A 14381-nucleotide genomic window follows, 5' to 3' on the forward strand; every position below is an offset into this window, starting at 1 on the left:
TATAGAATGTAGATTGCAGTTATTCAAATTATGCTGGCATTCCATAAAATGCTGTTTAATTATGCAGTATGATTACTGATATCTTAATTATAATTTTGCATGACTGGACCACCATAAACCATCAGCCAGGTAGAATTTGGGTAATTAGTGTGATTGCTACCTGATATAACAAATGTCTTTGTGGTGGATTTGATTGGACTCTAATTTTGCCGCTTTATTGATAACTGGCAACTACTGACATACACTGTGAGCAATATGTTATCAACAGTTTATATGTAAGCAACATGAAACATGACAGTTTTTGCTTCAACATGTAATGTTTATTGCGGAATGCCAAAAATGAAGTCAACATTTTCATTCTAGAATTGCAAAGAAGAAATATGCTCTGAAAAGAAGCCGTTGCAGAAGCCAAGGAAGGAAGATGATCCTATTTTGGAAGGTAGCTATCTGTTTCTATCTGAGCGCAGTGCTTTGAAGACTTTGTAGTAAAGTTGAGGATGCTTATTTAACGGGCTTTTCTTCAACAGACTGAACACGAGTTGAGACAACTTTGTCACCAATTCTGTCTTCCACTATGGTTCTGATCACTCTTGTTTTTTGAGGGTCTATAAAGAAAGAATTCAGAGATTTAGGAGAAAAATAATTATTTTAAATTCTAAGTCAATTTCACAGGAAAAGAAAAGGTGTGGCTTAGATAAAGCTGTCCAATGTTGATTTATTGTGCTTAGTTTGTTTTACAGCAAAGAAGGATCACAACCTCATTCTGAAAATCTAAGGATTGAACCTGGTTCTTTGTGCAGGCAACTCATTGCTTCATATTGAATCTTTCCCCAAATAATTCTCAGTGATTAAATAAAATATATACGTCTAAAATATTGGAAGCTAATTCCATCAACCAAAATTTGTACAAAGCTTGATAATCTAATGGCCACCAGTAGGTTTCAGAAATGATGGGAAAGGAATGATATTTGTCCCTGATAATTCCTTTAAATTATATAGAAGAAGATCCTATAACTTTTATTTTCATAAAGGGTTGGATAAATATTATTTTTTAACAAAGAACATGTCAACTACTATTTAAAAATATTATTTAAGACTTTTTATATAATTTGACTGATAGACCCAATTTACTGCAACAAATGGTCCCATTCTGATGACTTTTTTAAAAAAAATTCTATATAAATTGCAGTCTTTATCACTCCAGGCATATTGAATAATATCTTCTAGAGAATCCGAAACTAATATAGATTGAGAATTTTTGTAAATTTTTTAAAAATCCCCAAAGAAAGCAGTGGCAAATAAATGCCTTCTAGTGGGCTAGGAAGCTCCATTTAAATTGTAAATTCAGCTTCATTTTAGGTAGTCGTTAATTTAATGATATATATATAGGCTATCAGATAAGGAAAATCTGGTGTCTCAGAATAAGCAGTCAGCAAATGTTAATATTGTATTTGTGTCAATTAATTAATGGAACCTAATCTTATATTTTAAAAATGTACTTTAATATTATCAAGGCATTTGTTGCTGTTCTCTCAGAAATGTATCCTAAGGGTATACAAATGTACATTACAGCGCTCATCACAACTGTTTTGTGTGGAAAGGAAAATTGAGCTGGCATATGCAGAAAATAGGAGTTCCATTTGCCAGACCCAACTTCCATGGTTTCAGTATCCACATTGTACAGGATAACCCCGTAATACATATCTTATGGAAAGAACACTGCTGGCCTTTAGCTTATGCATTTCTATACCATATGTACATATATAACAAAAAGTTTTAAAGTAAGCTTAAGTTTTGCAAATCTGTTTTAATAGGGAACAAATCAACATTTTTTATGCTTCAATGGATAGCAAGATAACACTGTTTATCAAAATATGGAAGTAAATATATATAAAATAATAAAAATGTATTACCTCTGGGATTGTTTCCAGATCCCAATTTATCTGCCTGTTTAGAATCTCCAGAACCTTTGGAGTGGGTTGGAGAGGTGGCATAGTCTTGTCTCTTGAACCTTTGATCGGCAGATTCCCCACTTCTGGATTGAGTACCAGAAGATCCTGATGATGATTCCTTGGATCTTAAATCTGGAGATCCTAAGGCTTTAGATCCAGGGCTGAAAGATGACTGGTCTCTAGATTTTGAACCTGTTTGTACTCTGGATTTTACTTCATGTCTCATGTCTCTTCTTCCTGTAGCTCTATCAGCACTTCCGGTTTCAAAATTATATAAAAGCAGAGAGAGACAAAAACAGAGAGAAACTGTTTAAACATTTTGTTGTAGAAAAATCTAAAATGTGTTTTTTTTTTAATTTCAGTTTTTGGGTAGAAATGATCAATGCAATTTGCTACACCATATGTATATAACAAAAAGTTTTAAAGTAAGCTTGCTTTTTTTATTGGTTGGGAGAGAAGAGCCCATTTCTATTTCATGTTATAGAATAGGAAATACCTTTTAAAGATAGGCTACCATTCTCTAAGTCTTTGTGTGCTTTTTCAGGGAGCAGCTTGGATCAGGCAAGATCAAAGATTTTTAAGAAATACAATATTCTCCAAATTTTCACCTTACCCATCATTTCCATCAAGAAGACTTCGGTAAGTGTCAATCTCATTTTCCAAGCGGATCTTAACATCCAGAAGCTGTTCATATTCTCTGTTCTGACACTCCATGTCATCTCTTATCTGTTGTACTTGGCATTCCACACTGCCAATCGCTTCTTGTATTTGGGACAGTTGAGCACAGTACTGACTTTCTGTCTCTACTAGAGTAGATTCAAGAGATTGTTTCTGATGGAAAAATAAAATAGTATGAATGCAAAATGAACACTGTATGAATGCAAAACGTAACTGAATAATCTTTTTTTTTTCTGTTATCAAGATCAATGTTCCCTTGGAAAGAATCTAAACAAACTGGTGGACTGCATGGAAAGTTTAACTATGGTGCCAAGTCTTTTTTGTTTTTATGTTTTTTTAAACTGTGTGTGTGTTTGTGTGTGTATGTATCAAAGATTTTTCGACGTGTGGACTTGAATTCCGCAGCCATTAAACCTGCAGCATCTATCAAATAGCATTGATTCATATATTTCTTTCATAACCTGCTTTTAGATGCTACATTGAGTATGAATAAATGTAGCTTTTATTTTTCAGATATATAATTTGTTATCCTAATAAAGTTATATACATACGTACATACATACATACATACATACATATATACATACATACATCACATGTGATTGACAGATAACATGAAGTACATTTGATCATGTTAGAATTCTTGGAAAAAATATATAAGTATCTGTTCTTTTTCTGCAGTAATTAGTATGAGTTCTTTATGAATAAGCAAGTAAAATATTATAGAATTTCACACAAAGCCATTTTCTGTGTAGTATATTCCATATGAATACTTTCTTCTCTTTTTTTTCAAGTTTCTTTCAAGTTACTTTCAAGTTACTTTCAAGTTTCAGCTACTAGACAACCTGATTGTGGGAAATATTCACACATTTGGATTATCTGTACATAGTCAAAGATTCCTGGATTAATTAGGGAACAGCCATTGTTGATGCCACCCCCTGCCCCCCAGCTACTATTTATCTCTTTGGGAAAGAAAAATGGAGATAGCCTGATTTGATTGATGCTATCATGAATGGAATTTTAAAAGGCTCATATGTCCTGCCTATTTCTTTCTTTGCTTCTTACACATAGAGATACATGTCTGAGGATAGAGGAATGAAAACCTGAGTCAAGGAAAAATTGTTAGTTATTACAGGCGTTGTAGGTTTTCATCCCTGCTGGTAGTTAAAAATTTAATTGAAGACTCTTGTGCTTCTTTGGAAATAAAATGAACCACCTCTACTATTGCTTACTAGATTATAGAATAGCATATTAACATTACTAAGTGTGCAGTGCTAATAAAGTCTCTATGTATTTTAAATCAGTGGTGGATAGTTGTGTTTAGCTCTCTAGGTGTTAGTGGTAAATTGTATTAAATTCCATCTTCATAGCAATTATCAGAGATAATGGGAGTTATAGTCTAGTAGTACTTGATGGTTACCCTGCCTGACGGTCAATTTCTCAAATTGTCAAGAATTAGAGATGGAAAACTATGATAATTTGGGTTGGTTGCAGCTAGAATCTAGAACAAAGGGATCCACTCCAATTCACATGCTACAATTTCTTTGTCTTAAGAGAAGATTATATATTTAATCAATTCATAAATTTAAAGCTGTTAAAATACTTCCGGAGAAATTTTTTTTACCAGTGATTGTTGAGATTGCAATTCAATTTCAAGAGTCTGCAAAGCACGTTTCAGTTCAGTAATCTCACTCTTGTTGGTGCTGGCTTCCTCAACACTGGTGTTGATCTGCTTATTCAGTTCTTGGCTCTGAAATATATCAGAATTTGAAAAATGTTGTTGCCCGCAATTTTTAATGAAAAATAATTTTGTTTTAAAAAAATAATCTTTATGAAGAATATTATTAGGATAGACTTCACCTGCTCATTGAACCAAGCCTCAATATCTTCTCTATTTTGCTCAGCCAAAAACTCATATTCACTCCTCATCTGATTGAGGAGAGTAGTCAGGTCAACTCCAGGTGTGACATTCATTTCCACATTGATATCTCCAGCTGCAGTAGAATCATTCATTCTCATATCCTGTATCAAGAAGAAAAAATAATTTATTTCCGTTTTTAACAATTAAGACAGACTTGGAAAGTTTTGATTGAGTCTATCTCATTTTTCTTGAATATGTTCAGAAATCAATGTCTAACACACTTGGAAGTAGAATATTACGATGCTGGGATTCTTTAGCACACACTTTCATGTCATACAATGATTCAATGCTCAAAGAAAGCAATGGCAAATAAATGCCTTCTAGTGGGCTTAGGGAATTTGGAATTTTTATTTGGCATGTGCTTGTATGTAAGATTAATATAAATCCCCCAGATGACAATTGAGACAACCAATGATAGTTTCAATTTTCATTTCTAGAAAGGTAAAAATTTAAGCAATGTTATCCAGATATTTCAATGTATTAAATTTAAAGATCAGGAGATTAATACACCTAGATAGCAAATTTTAAACCAAACATATAATCCCTAAATTGCACTGTGTTTGTTGCTGAAGGTGGGGAAACTTAAATCCATCTCAGCAATGTGCAGGATTTGTCCTTGATGCTTGTAAGTAATTGTTTAGACTGAATTTGACAACCTAATACTCTCCTGAATATATATAGATATACTTAGGCTCTGTATTGCAGCAATATCTGAATCAACTATGAAGAATGAAATCTTCCATTCTACTTGTCATTTGAAGTCTGTAATAATATTATGACATGCCATAGCAATCTTCCCCTCCCACATTCTCATTCTTTACTAAGGAAAAAAATAAATTACAGTGGTAGATTTTCTGAGAACCCTATAGGGCAAAATTGATATAACTGGTATTTGTCCAAACTCCAGAAAGATGTGGCTCAAATCCAAAGTGGATCTCAGTGGGGGAAATATGTCAGCACTCCTCCCATTTTGTATTCTATTCATGATTGACATGAACATCTTGTTTATACACAACTAGAGTTGGATTAGGGAGATTATTGTCTTTTTCTTCTTCTTCTTTTGCTGAAACAATCCAGTTCAATCCTGTCCAATTCTTTTAATGCCAGCCAATGAGAGTTTTGCCAGGTCGCATTTTGAAACTTTCACATATTGGTTTTTGTTGACATATATTTGCCCCTGTTTTTATGTATAAATGAGCCCCAAAATAGTACCTCCTCATGATTTTTCTTCATCTGTTCCAGTTCTTCAGAAAAGCTGTTAATCTGCACTTTAAGATCACTGCTTGTTATCTCAATTTCTTCCAGGGCCTTTCGTAAGCCATTGGTGTCCATTTCAACACTTTGGTGAATGGCCAATTCATTGTCATACCTAAAAGCAATCAAAAGTGTTGTCAGCTCCTGATACATCTGAGGAAAATATATATTCCCTCTTATAGCAATAGCAATAGCAGTTAGACTTATATACCGCTTCATAGGGCTTTCAGCCCTCTGTAAGCAGTTTACAGAGTCAGCATATTGCCCCCAACAACAATCTGGGTCCTCATTTTACCCACCTCGGAAGGATGGAAGGCTGAGTCAACCCTGAGCCAGTGAGATTTGAACAGCCGAACTGCAGAACTGCAGTCAGCTGAAGTAGCCTGCAGTGCTGCATTTAACCACTGCGCCACCTCGGCTCTTTTTCCCCCTTTGTCTTCATTCAATGCTTTCTTCAGATGTTAAACATTTATTTTAAAACAATATTGCATATTTATGATAGCCATGTCCCACTGTTAAGTGGCAAGGAATAAAATGGAGAGCTGGAGAGGAGTTCCCCTTTTAACCCGCTGCTGAGCAATATGGAGCATTAGAAAAAGTATTTGCTGCACTACCTTGTTATTTATAGTAGATAATTTGCGTTGTGACCTCTCACCACTATGGCACCATGTTAGGGGAATTTGTAACCATAGCAAGTAAGAATATTCAAAAATACATCTGAGTTCAGTATTGCATTCCTCATTCTCTCTCATATAGGCAGTTATTGTTAGCAATGATGACCATCGGCCTCTAAACTGAAAGTTAATAGTTAACTTAAATAGGAATTTGGAATTTGCTTGTATGAAATACTTTGGAATTTGCTGGGATTGAAATAGATTTCATTTGTTCAAGATATGTTTTTTTAATTTTAACCAGCAAAGCCCTTTACTTTAGGAGGCACATTCTTCTAGATCATGAAGAAAACCAGAATGTGGGAAATATGCTAATTTCCCTCCCACTTACTTGAGTTTGAAATCGGCACCAGCCAGCCTAGCATTGTCAATCTGCAAAATCAGTGTTCCATTGTCAGTGGATGTAGCAATTATCTAAAATACACAACATAGAAAGGTTATTTAACATAGATGATTTTCAACAACTTTAATATTGCAATCCCACTGCATAATTTTCTAAACTGAGTGTAAAAGCAGAGCAGAGCAAAGCTAGGCGATGGGCCATATCCTCTTCGGTTTATAAATTCTAAATAAATATATTAGCAATAGCAAAAGCACTTAGACTTATATACCACTTCACAGTGCTTTACAGCCCTCTCTAAGTGGTTTACAGAGTGAGCATATTACCCCCAACCATCTGCGTCCTCATTTTACCAGCCTCGGAAGAATGAAAGGCTGAATCAACCTTGAGCTGGTGAAAATCAAACTGCCAAATTGCTGGCAGTCAGCAAAATTAGTCTGCATAATACTGTATTCTAACCACTGTGCCGCCACGACTTATTAAAAATGGAATTAGGTCGGTATACTCAATACTTCAATTGTTGACATATTTAGTAAATGCAAATGTATATTATATAAGGGTTTTTTCCTTGTGTTCAGTTGTTTTCATTCTACAGCCTAAACAATTCCTTGCAATTTTGTTGGCAAAGATTTTAACAAATCGTTGCCATTGCTTCTTTCCCAGGGCTGAGTGACCAGCTAAAGTCACTCAACTGACTTTGTGGTCAAGGTGGGACTAGAACTCTCAGTCTACTGGTTTGTGGGCTGATGCCTTAACCATCACCCCAAACTGGCTCTCCTATATAAGATACTCTGCCACATAAAATAGGATAATTAGTAAATATCAGATTTCTTTCAAGCATAATTTAAGAACTTTCAATAAGATCTCATCCAAAACATAACAAGACAGTTTGTTGTTTCCTGAACTCAAAAGTTATCTTATTATTGTCATATCATAAACTGTGAGCAATTGCAGGGGTGCGGCACTTATCTTAACTTTTTTCTCTTTAAAGGAGGGTGTTGTTTTATTGAAACTGAGACTGTATTGATGAAAGCAATAAAATTTACTGCCTTGTATCAAATCTGTTAAAAGAATCTCCAAAGAAGGCATTCACAATTAAGAATTCTATGCCTTCTCTATTCCCCTTGCAGACTATATGCCCCTCTCCTGCAGAGCATTCCTCAGATATTTTCTGGTCATTAAACTTGGCAATAGGAACTGCCTGCTGTTAATAAACATTAGAAACCACTCTGGCTCATAATCTCCTAAGACTAACATGGCATCATCATATGGTAAAAGATTAAAAAAAAAGATCTATCCTACTTAACTTCTTTCTTTTCTTACCTGATTCCTAAGATCATCAATAATGGCATAATATTCACTATAGTCTTGTGGTTGTCCTCCTTGGTTTCCTGCTCCAAACATTTCATACCATTCTGCAATTTTGCTTTCAAGTCCACTGTTTGCCTCTTCCAGCGCTTGGACATTTCCAAGATAAGTTGCTAAGCGGTCATTAAGATTTTGCATTGTTTGCTTCTCATCACCAGAAAGAAAGCCACCTTCACCACCTGCAAAGCTACTAAATGCCCCAGCTAAACCAGAAGTGCCCCATCCAGCACTCATGGTCCTCGATCTGCTGCCTCTGCATGCTAGGCCACCAGAGGCCAACCTGCTCCTGCTGTCTGCCCCTCCACTGAGGTTGCACATGCCCCATGCTCCACTGCCACTGCCACCACTGCTGCAACCACTACCAACAAGCCTGCTACTTGATCTATTACTAAAGCTGCATGATCCACCACCAGATACTCTTGTTCCTCCTCTGTTACTGCGGGAGGAAGAAGCTTGTCTGGATGATTGGCTCAAGAAGCTCATGATTCCAAGACAACAGAAAGGATTCTTGCTTGTGCAGAAATGTAGCTGAGGTTGTTCTTGGACAGTGGTTTTCTGCCCTTTTATATGTCAGTTTAACACTGCATCATATGCACAAATGAATGATAATTTTGTCAACAGATTAACTAGCCCATCATTAAATAATTAAAATAATTATTAGATAATCCTAATACACATATTTAGGCTCTCCCCTTGATTATTCACTTGTTCAGGTGGAAAATAGGTGGAGTAGTCTGGGTCAAACCTTTCATTATAATTCAAGCATTTTTTTTTGTAAAACTCGTGTGAAAACTTTCTTTTTTATAACTTTGCTTCTTCTTAATGTAATACAACTTGTGTATATTCAAACTGTTCATATTAAAACTGTAATTGTATTTTACCATATATGCTCTTCCAATATAACGTTACCATTATATTGCTATACTGTACACGCTGTATGCATTGCTATATTTTCCAGAAAACCAGTTGAGGTGTAAAATTTCTTTTTGACACTGAAATGAATGAAAGTTCCATGCCAGATTAGATTGATCTCTAATAAACGAAGCCAATTGTTCATACATGTAATCATATTTAGGGATATTTTATTTTTAATTACATTCTAATGGGAATCCATTCCATTCAAGGCAGCACATTAACACCATTTTGCATTTTCACACCAGCTACACAGAAGCTGGCTACCTTAAGAGTTGCATGACAGAAGGAACAGAACAACATAAAATTCAGCTGATTTGTCCGAATATTCCAGGAAATACAGGGCTAATATATTTCATGCTGTTAGTTATGAGTTTAATCATTTTCCTCTTGTGTCTCATTAAAAATAGAATTTTAAAGATCTTTTGGAGATTTTTAATGCTGTAGAATATCATATTGCACTTCTGAACAAACATATGGAGTGTTATACATATTTTCCCTTAATTTACAAAGCTATTAACACAACTTTCCCAGCAATCTTTTGTCAGCCTTTTGAGGTAGTCAAGGTAAAAAGAACAGGAGTTGCTAGAGAAATGGAAGGTACTTTGATGTGGTTAGGCTACATCCTTGCAAGCCTGTCAAAGCCCCTGTCTACTTCAAATTATACCCAATAGAGCCGAGGTGCAGTTGTTTTGATTTTCTTTCTCACACATTCTACTTTCCTAATACTCAGATATATTTTCTGTAATTATTCTACATTCATTCTAGCACACCTTTAGATTCAAATGCCCTAGTTTGCTCCTTAATTTTTCCAGTTCAGGTGCTTCTATTTCCCCAATTAATATATGTTTAAATACTCTACTACTATTTGAATATAATTTTTAGGAGCACATCTTCCTTTATCATAAATTTTTGATTAGAGAAAAATGAATCGTGTTGAACTCCATTTAGTCCTAGTGTCCAATACTCTTGTGAGGTCTATTCACTCAAGTGGGATTCAATCAATTCATTAGTGGTGATTCCTTGTACTTAGGAAGGGTTACACTTTGCTTCTATATTATTGCATTAATACTTAATTAATAAAGTCTAGATTAGATTTTGATATTGGATGTTGAGCTGCTCCTAGGTATTTGGTTGTTTTTTAAAATTATTCAGCATTTTCCAAACATTGAAATCACAATTACAAGTAATGGGATAAGTCTAATGGTCTTGCTGCAAAGATTTAAGAGTAAATCACTTAGAGGATGGTAAAATAATTTTTAAAGTTTTATTTGACAGTAAGAGATGGCTTATTGGTTATTTGACCATGACATTGTATAATAAAATAAAATGCCTTATAGGCAAATATATTGCCCAGTTTCAAGGTTGATTATTTATTAACAAGTATACATGGCTCCCCAACTCCCAGAAATTGATTCTGGATGGCATATTAATGCATGCTACAAAACCAATTAAAAACAGTGAAATGAGTAAATAAAAGAAAAGATCACAAGCAAGAGAATATCACATATAATAAATCCAATTATTTTCATTCAAGCACTATTTTTGCTTAGCAAACTACTTTTCTGTTCACTGCCTGTCAATAGGTGGGAACTGATTGTGCTGTCGGTGGCCAATGACTGCTGACTTATCATGACATGCTCACTGGCTAATTATAACTGCTGTCAGGGAACAGATCAGGTTGTTGTTTTTCATTCCACCAATTAAGTTGTAGCCAGAAATGACTGTTGATTACTTAAATCTCTATTAAAATACTGTTCTATGTAGCTTTTTTGACAACCCTGAAAGATAAATTCATGGTTTTAAACATCAAAAACAAGTTTTTAGCCCATTGCTCATCCCTCAACTGTAGTCATCATATTTGAGAAAAAATGAGTATCTTCTGTGTAGCTTCTGCCTCATTTAACTTAAAATCTGACTATGTCAGCTGACTAATAAGTTCACAAGGGCAAGATATAACACCTATAGTGTAGACCATCTCATGTTAACCCTACTTATTCGCCAGATTTCAGCCCATCAACAGCATATATATGAGAGTTGGATCAATTAATAGATTCAGACAGGCCCAGTTTAACAAAAGCAACAGACTTGCAGCCCTCTTCCTTGTATGACCATAAGAAAATGAATGAGATTTTTGCCACTCTAAATTGTCCACAGGTATTGGTGCTTCATCTGAAAATATGGTGAAACTCTTGAAGAGCCAAGGTGGCGCAGTGGTTAAATGCAGCACTGCAGGCTACTGCAGTTCGGCTGTTCAAATCTCACCGGCTCAGGGTTGACTCAGCCTTCCATCCTTCCGAGGTGGGTAAAATGAGGACCCGGATTGTTGTTGGGGGCAATATGCTGACTCTGTAAACCGCTTAGAGAGGGCTGAAAGCCCTATGAAGCGGTATATAAGTCTAACTGCTATTGCTATTATGTTAGAATCTCAATTTTCCTTCCAATAAATGCTACCAAGGGAATTCTGAGAGACTTGTTTTTTGGGTTAGCAGTTTCTTATTCAGATTGCTAGGGAGGAATATCAAATAAAATGAATCAACATTTTTGCTGATTCTACATTTCAACCTTTTTGTGGAATATAATATGTAAATATCCTGTTATATTGACCCAGTACAGTAGTGATGGATACATAATTTCTAGAAAGTTCTTGAATTTTAGTACTAAAGTTAATTTAGTTCTATCTTTTGCTCACCACAATGATTTTACAATGACAGACCCCCAGTAGAGGTGGGTTGCTTCTGGTTTTACTACCGGTTTGCAACCCTCACATGCAGAACAATTTACAGTGAACTGCGCATGCTCAGTCACTAAAAAGCAAAGTGGCGGCAGCCCGGCGGTGTTGAGGGGACCAGTTTGGGGGCATAGTAGGCCTGGGTTGTTGCGATCCAGGCCTGAATTCCACTACCATTTTGGCTGAACTAGGCTGAACCAGGAGCAATCTACTTGTGCCCCCCAGGTGTAAAGCCATTTAAGTAAATACATTCCGCAAAGATTGGTGTATCTCTTGAGTACTAGTGTCGAACATGTCATGCTGTTAAGTTACTGTTTCTGAAGTTCTGTCCAGATTTTGAGACTAGAGCCCTCTCCTCATTTTGGATGGGGAACATCTAGGTCATCTGGTTGCCTTGTAGAGATGCCACCAAACAAACCTGTTTAGTTTTAAATAAATGGATGCAGAGCTTCACTCCTTTAATCTTCATTTCTTTTTCTGAGATCTTTTAAAATAATTAGATAACATATGTAGGGATAATTATCCTTTGTTTATCAACCTCCATTTAAATAAGTTGAAAGCTTATTGTGCAAAGAAATTTTCACAATGGGGTGTCATGTATTTATACATAAACTCACACCCTATATTGGTAAATCTCCCTCTCATTGAATCATAGAATTATAGGCATGGAAGGAACTTCAAAGATTTTCAACTAGAATTCTATGATTCTGCATAAAGAGCCACTCTAGGCAAATGGTTGTACAGTCTACTTTTGAAAATTCCAGTCATGGAGTACCCACAACCCCTGGACGCAACCTATTCCATTTATTATTCTTACTATTAGAAAATTTCTCCTTGCTTCTAGGTTCAATTTTGCTTTACTCATTACTTTTTGTCCTGCCCTCTTGTGCCTTAGCGAACAAGTCATTTCCCTCTTCTTTGTGACAACCCCTCAAATACTAAAAGAAAAGTTATCATATTACCCCCTCTCAATCCTTCTCTTTAAAAGGCTAGACATAACTAGCTCCCTCAAACTATTATCATATGATTTAGTCTCCAGATCCTTTATCATCTTTGTTGCTCTTCTCTCCACACTTTCCAGGATGACAACATCTTTTTGTATTGTGATGACCAGAACTGGACATAGTATCCTAAGTATGGTCTCACCCGTATAGTGAAAAACAGAGCTCTCACTTTTCATCTTGATGCTATCCCTCTGTTGATGCAGCGTAGGACTGCATTGGCTTTTTTGACAGCTGCAACATATTGATGGCTCATACTTCAGTACTTGTTCAGTTACTACTTTGATAGTTGTCCCAGCAGAGCCTCCGGGTGGAAGGTGAGTGAAGGGTGCAGTGGCGGGAGAGGCTGGCCATCCCCAAAGCCAGCTCTTGAGGAAGGTGGCAGAGATGAGGCTTGGGGCTCGCTTCCCTGCCTCCTTCCTCCGAGAGCTGCGGGCACCAGGGAAAACAAGGCTTTTTTGCCAGCCTCCCAGCTGGCAAAACAGAAATTTTTGCCAAGTGGAAGGTATGTGTGTGGGGGGGAAGGGGGAGAGAAAGAGTAAGAGAGAAAGAAAAGAAGGAAGGAAGGGAGAGAGAGAGAAAAAAATAGAGACAAAGATAGAAAGAGAGAGAGAGAGAAAGAAAGAAAGAAAGAAAAAGAGAAAGGAGAAAAGAGAAAGAAAGAAGGAAAGTTGGAGAGACACAAGAAAGAAGGAAGGAAGGAAGAAAGTAGAGAGAGATACAAGAAGGAAAGAAAAGGAGAAAGAAAAGAAGAGAAAGGAAGGAAGGAACAAAAGAAAGAAAGAGTGAGAGTGAGACACAAGAAAGGAAGGAAGAAAAAGGAAGGAAAGAAATAAAGAGGGAGAGAGAAAGACAAGAAAGAGAGAAGAAAGGAAAGAAAGAAAGAAAAAGAAAGAGAATTTATAATCACAATTGAGCTCAAAATTTTGGTTGCTAAGCAAGACCGTTGTTAAATGAGTTTCACCACATTTTACAAGCTGGCCACTTCCACCCGGTCACATGAGCGCCAAGCCATGCCCACAAAATAGGCCACACTCACAAAATAGGTAGGTAAAAATTTGAAACCCACCACTGTTCCTTAGGGTCCAGTATTCAAGTCTACTAAAGTCCTTCTGGATCTTGAGCCTATCTTCCAAAGTGTTAGCAATTTCTCCCATCTTGGCTTCATCTGCACATTTGATGAGCTCCCCTTCTATCCCGTCATCTAGATTATTTATGAAGATGTTGAAGAGTACTAGCCCCTAATCTGAACTAAGAGGTTCCCTATTTAATGCTTCTCTCCATCTAGAGCTAGTTCTGTTGGGGAATATCTATTAAGTGTGATTGGTTAGCCAATTGTGAATCCATCTGGTGATAGCAAAAGCACTTACATACCGCTTCTCAGTGCTTTATACCCTGCTCTAAGCAGTTTACAGAGTCAGTATATTGTCCCAACTATTTGATTCCTCATTTTATTGACCTTGGAAGGATGGAAGGTTGAGTCAACCTTGAGCTGGTCAGAATCAAACTCCTGGAGTGAGCAGTGAGTTATCCTGCAATGCTGTATCCTAACC

At 36.2% G+C, this 14381-nt stretch overlaps 1 pseudogene; it reads right to left on the minus strand.

The window, feature by feature from the left end:
* Window positions 1–501: 501 nt before the first annotated feature.
* LOC116521236 lies at window positions 502–8667 on the minus strand (annotated as a pseudogene).
* Window positions 8668–14381: the final 5714 nt, after the last annotated feature.

This window comes from Thamnophis elegans, chromosome Z (genome assembly GCF_009769535.1).
Source record: "Thamnophis elegans isolate rThaEle1 chromosome Z, rThaEle1.pri, whole genome shotgun sequence".
Classification (NCBI taxonomy): Eukaryota; Metazoa; Chordata; class Lepidosauria; order Squamata; family Colubridae; genus Thamnophis; species Thamnophis elegans.